At 38.0% G+C, this 5,572-nt stretch overlaps 1 non-coding gene across 1 annotated transcript; it reads right to left on the bottom strand.

The window, feature by feature from the left end:
- Window positions 1-3,113: 3,113 nt before the first annotated feature.
- On the bottom strand, window positions 3,114-3,219 carry LOC149494649 (small nucleolar RNA R71). Its single transcript, XR_016321947.1, has one exon. It is a non-coding gene; the product is annotated as a small nucleolar RNA R71 (small nucleolar RNA).
- Window positions 3,220-5,572: the final 2,353 nt, after the last annotated feature.

Genomic DNA, 5,572 nt, shown 5'->3' with positions numbered 1-5,572 from the left:
GGAAAGCCTTTGCTATTGTACCTATCAGTGACAGAAGAAGCGATGGGTGCAATGCTAGCTCAACAAGCAGAAGATACAAGGGTAGAAAATGCCGTGTATTACCTCAGCAAAAGGATGCTAGACTATGAGCTAAAATACAATAAGATAGAGAAGTTGTGTCTGGCTCTAGTTTGGGCTTGTACAAAGCTGCAGCACTACCTCTCGTCCCACACCACATACGTTATCTCTGAATCGAACCTCTTGAAATTCCATATCGAGAGGTTGGTTCTTGACAGTAAGATGGCTAAGTGGGTGTCGGTGCTCGCAGCTTATGATTTAAAATTTGTACAACGGAAGGCAGTGAAAGGCGGAGCCTTGGCTGATCAATTAGCAGAATTACCGGTCGAAGACCAAATGCCGGAGGTAGAATTTCCTAATGAAGACTTGTTGAGCTTGGAGAGTGAAGTCTGGGAAATGTACTTCGATGGAGCTTCAAACTACCATGGAAATGGGGTTGGAGTCGTATTCAAAACTCCTTGTGGAGAATACGTCCCAATCGCAGTCAAATTAGATTTCGACTGCACCAACAATGAAGCCGAGTATGAAGCTTGCATAAAGGGGTTAGAAGCAGCCCTGGAAAAGGGAATAAAGGTCCTCAAGGTTTTTGGGGATTCCAATTTAATAGTCTCCCAAGCTTTGAGAAAATGGAAAATTAAGGAAGAGCGTTTGGTTCCTTACTTACAACGCTTAGACGAATTGGCTCAGCAATTTGAGGATTTATCATTCCACTACTTGCCGCGAGCCAAAAATCAGTTTGCTGATGCTCTGGCTACTTTGGCCTCCATGGTTAATGTAGGGGGAGACCAAGTCATTCGACTGATAAGTGTAAATTTTATAGTGTTTTTAATATAGTTTTTGTTAGAATTTTAGTAAGTTTTTATTACCTTAATTGATTTTTAATCACTTTTAGTATAATTGTGTTCAAAAGCTTCCTTGATATTTAATCCGCTTGATCTAAGAGAGAATTGTAGGAATTTGGCAAAGAAAAGAAACCTAGAATACAAGGCACTCAGCTTCTAGCACGCCCAGACCGTGCTAGAAGGCACAACCGTGCTAGAAGCCAAAGAAACCAAAGAAGAGACAGAAGAGAGCACGGCCAGGGTGTGTCAAAAGGCACGGCCGTGCTACAATGAGGCCAGGGCGTGTCAAGCATAGCACGCCCATGGCAGCTCTAGGCAGACTTCAAGACTAAAGCACACTTTGCCCGTGCCATGAAGCACGCCCGTGCTGCGCAGGCGGAACCAGTGTGAATTTAATACGCAAATCAAGATGTTCTCACATGGGCCGACTTCAAGGAGTTTCCTAAACACACTAAACAAGACCTGGACCTATTCTAGGAGAAAAAGGAGTCCTAATCAAGAAGAAATCAAGAGCCTAAACAGTCATGATCTCCTATAAAGGATTTTGCACTAAATAAGGATTCTATTTCCTAAAAGGAGTCAGACTTGCCTTCAGGACCTCTATATAAAGAAAGGAACTTCTCATAGCAAGGGATCTCATTTTTATGCAATTCTTCACATAATTCTCTCTCTCAAAAAGACTTCAAGCATCTAATAATTGTGCCAAGATTCAAGGAAGCCATCAACATAGTTGTGATACAGTTTTTATTCTAAACTCTCATCTTGTTTCTTTCTTTTACTATTGTCTTTAATTATGATGGATGATTCAAGAATGAGTGAGTTTAATTTAATTACTATGTCTAGCTAAACTCTTATACTAGGGATTTGATGTAATTTAATTCGATTCCAGCTTATACTATTAGATTTATTTTTCTTTGTTCTTGTTATAACTTATTATTGTGCTTAAGGCCTCCAGGCAGAAAATTTCCCCTGGATTGATTTATTTCAATAATCACATTCGGGAGAAGGGTTATTGATATGAAAAAGGTAATAATTTACTTGAGAATAATAACTTGATGTGGAAACTATATGGTTTGACTCAAGGGGGGTTTTCATAAGTTAATAAATTATTAAGTTGTGAATTCACAAAACAACCATAAAACCTAATGATCTGATTTATGTTTAATTTCACTATTAAGATAGGTAATTAAATTGGATTAGAATAGCTAACAATAAATCGAGAGAGCTTGTTAGTAACCTTAGGGTTGTTTCTCCTACTTGAACAATTAAACTTGATTAATGAACTAATAGAATAAGCTGGATAGAATTGAATGAAATCAAATTCCCTAGTATCTTAATCCTTTGATTTCTTTTCACCTGAATTTTGTGTTTGATTTCTTTTGTTTTTACTTTAAATTTTATTTACTTTACAGCGAATTCCTTTTATCATCGTCTAAATAATAATAGGTTAACATAATTTTGGTAATTGATAAACAATCCCTGTGGATACGATACTTTCTTACTCTATATTACTTGTTGCGATTTCGTACACTTGCGAAAATAAGCTGTCAAGTTTTTGGCACCGTTGCCGGGGATTGGCGTATCAATATCAATACGAATTACCCTGTTATTAATTTAGACACTCTTTCGTGTTTATTTAATTTTCTTTTAAGTACTGTTCCAGGTTGTTTTATGCAAAGGAGATCAAGGAGGACTGAACCTCTAATCTTTGATCCGAAAATTGAACAAACTCTTCGAAGGCTCAACGCTGCAAGAAAACCACAAGAAGTAAAAATCGAACAACAGGCAGACATGGCTGACGAAATCGAAAACGAGAACATAGTTGGACCACCACTTCAGCATCCGGTCCGTACCTTAAGGGACTATACAACACCTAATCTGAATGGGACAACCTCAAGTATTACTAGACCTAGGGTAGAAGCTAATAATTTTGAGATTAAACCCGCAATTATCCAAATGCTTTCTACCTCGATCCAATATGGGGGTTTACCTAGTGAAGATCCTAATGCTCACATCACCAATTTTCTGGAAATTTGTGACACTTTCAAACAAAACGGTGTTTCTGAAGATGCAATCAAATTAAGACTTTTTCCATTCACTCTTAGGGATAAGGCTAGATCATGGTTACAATCGTGTCCCGCTGGAAGTTTTACAACATGGGATGAATTAGCTCAAAAATTTCTAGCGAAATTCTTTCCATCCTCAAAAACCACCAAGTTGCGCAATGAGATAATGACATTTGCTCATCATGATCAAGAGAGCTTGTATGAAGCTTGGGAAAGATTCAAGGACTTGTTAAGAAAGTGCCCACATCACAGTTTGCCCAAGTGGTTACAGGTACAAACTTTCTATAATGCATTATCTCCTAACATCAAAATTACTTTAGATGCAACTGCAGGTGGATCCTTTGAAAAGAAAGGAATTGATGAAGCATATGAGTTGATAGAGGAGATGGCAAGTAACAGCCACTATCAAAATAATACCGAAAGAAGAAGAACCGCAGGAGTCTATGAAATAGATGCCATTACAGCACTTAATGCCAAGGTAGATAACATGGTAAGGAAATTGGACATGTTAACTACTAATTCTGTAAATTCTGTTATGCAAGTATGTGATAGGTGCAATGGACAACATGGAATTGGGGAATGCATCATGGACTCTTTAAATCCACAAACTTTGGAGCAAGTGAACTATGTGATGAATCAAGGAAGAAAGAATTACCCTTATTCAAATTCATATGATAACAGGTTAAGGAATCATCCTAATCTATCTTATGGTAATCCTAACAATGCCTTGAATGCACCCCCAGGTTTCCACCCTCCAGAAAAGAAATCTCATGATGACCTCCTCACTGCTCTCTCCAAATCACACATGGAATTCATGAATGAAACCAGGGAGAACCATAAAATCCAGCAGGCTGCAATCAGGAATTTAGAGATTCAGCTAGGGCAATTTGCAAACATGATGGCATCTCGACCTCAAGGTGCGTTACCTAGCAATACTGAAAAGAATCCAAAAGAACAAGTGCAGGCTATCACCTTGAGAAGTGGCAAACAATTAGATGAACCACCAAAGAAAGAAAAGGAAGTAAAAGAACAACCAAAGGTGCCTATCATTGACTTAGAGGAGAAAGAAAAGGTAAAACCATATGTTCCCCCTGTTCCCTTTCCACAAAGATTAAAGAAAGCACAAGATGACAAGAGCTTCCTCAAATTTCTGGATGTGTTTAAGAAGCTTCAAATCAATATTCCATTTGCTGAAGCTCTTGCTCAAATGCCTAGCTATGCTAAATTCCTAAAAGATATTTTGAGCAAGAAACGAAAAATTGATGATCAAGGAACGGTAATGTTAACCGAGGAGTGCAGTGCAATTATCCAAAACAAACTGCCTCCAAAGTTAAAAGATCCAGGAAGTTTTTCTATCCCTTGTAACATTGGTAATCTTGACTTTGAAAAAGCTTTGGCAGATTTAGGTGCTAGCATTAACCTTATGTCCTATGAAGTTTTTAAGATGCTAGGTATGGGAGAGCTCAAACCAACAAGGATGTCTTTGCAATTAGCGGATTGGTCAATTAAATATCCTAGAGGAATTGTAGAAGACGTGCTTGTAAAGGTAGGTACATTCATCTTTCCTGTTGATTTTGTTATCCTTGACATTGATGAAGATAGGGAAGGATCTCTAATCCTGGGACGACCTTTTCTTGCAACTGCAAGAGCATTAATAGATGTCTATGAAGGTAAGTTGACTCTAAGAGTTGGACAGGAAGAGATTGTGTTTGATGTACTTAAATCTTGTAAACTTCCTATGGATCATGGAGACTGTTTTATAATTGATGTTATTGATGAATGTGTGAAGACCACTTTGCATGTTGAAAATAATATTAATGAATCAAGCATCTTGAATGAAAAAGAAAAGGAATCACCTAAGCATGAACTGAAACAACTTCCACCTCATCTAAAACATGCATTCTTAGGTGAAGACCACTCTTTTCCTGTTATTATTTCTTCTCACTTAACACTTGATCAAGAGGAAAGGTTGTTGCAGGTTCTACGTAGGCACAAGAAAGCATTAGGATGGTCTATTTCGGATTTACAAGGAATAAGCCCAAGTGTGTGCATGCATAAAATCTTGATGGAAGAAGACTACAAACCTTCAATCGAACATCAAAGGCGATTAAACCCGAACATGAAGGAGATAGTCAAGGCTGAAATTATCAAGCTCCTAGATGCCGGCATCATTTATCCAATTTCAGACAATAATTGGGTAAGTCCTGTCCAAGTTGTTCCAAAGAAGGGAGGTATGACTATTATTTCTAATGAAAACAATGAATTAATCCCCACAAGAACAGTCACAGGTTGGCGTGTGTGTATAGATTACAGAAAACTAAACAAAGCAACACGCAAAGATCACTTTCCCCTTCCCTTTATTGATCAAATGCTTGAAAGACTTGCAGGTTATCCGTTTTATTGTTTCTTAGATGGCTATTCAGGATACTTCCAAATACCTATAGCCCCTGAAGACCAAGAGAAAACCACATTCACCTGTCCTTATGACACTTTTGCCTACAGGAGAATGCCTTTTGGGCTATGCAATGCCCCTGCAACCTTTCAAAGGTGCATGATGTCCATCTTTTCAGATATGGTAGAAAAATTTATTGAAATCTTCATGGATGA

Source organism: Jatropha curcas, chromosome 7 (genome assembly GCF_041381405.1).
Source record: "Jatropha curcas cultivar XTBG-Jc1 chromosome 7, XTBG_Jcur_1.0, whole genome shotgun sequence".
In the NCBI taxonomy this organism is placed as follows: domain Eukaryota; kingdom Viridiplantae; phylum Streptophyta; class Magnoliopsida; order Malpighiales; family Euphorbiaceae; genus Jatropha; species Jatropha curcas.
The sequence above is the reverse complement of the archived record's forward strand: the minus strand, read 5'-3'. Positions and strand labels throughout refer to the sequence as shown.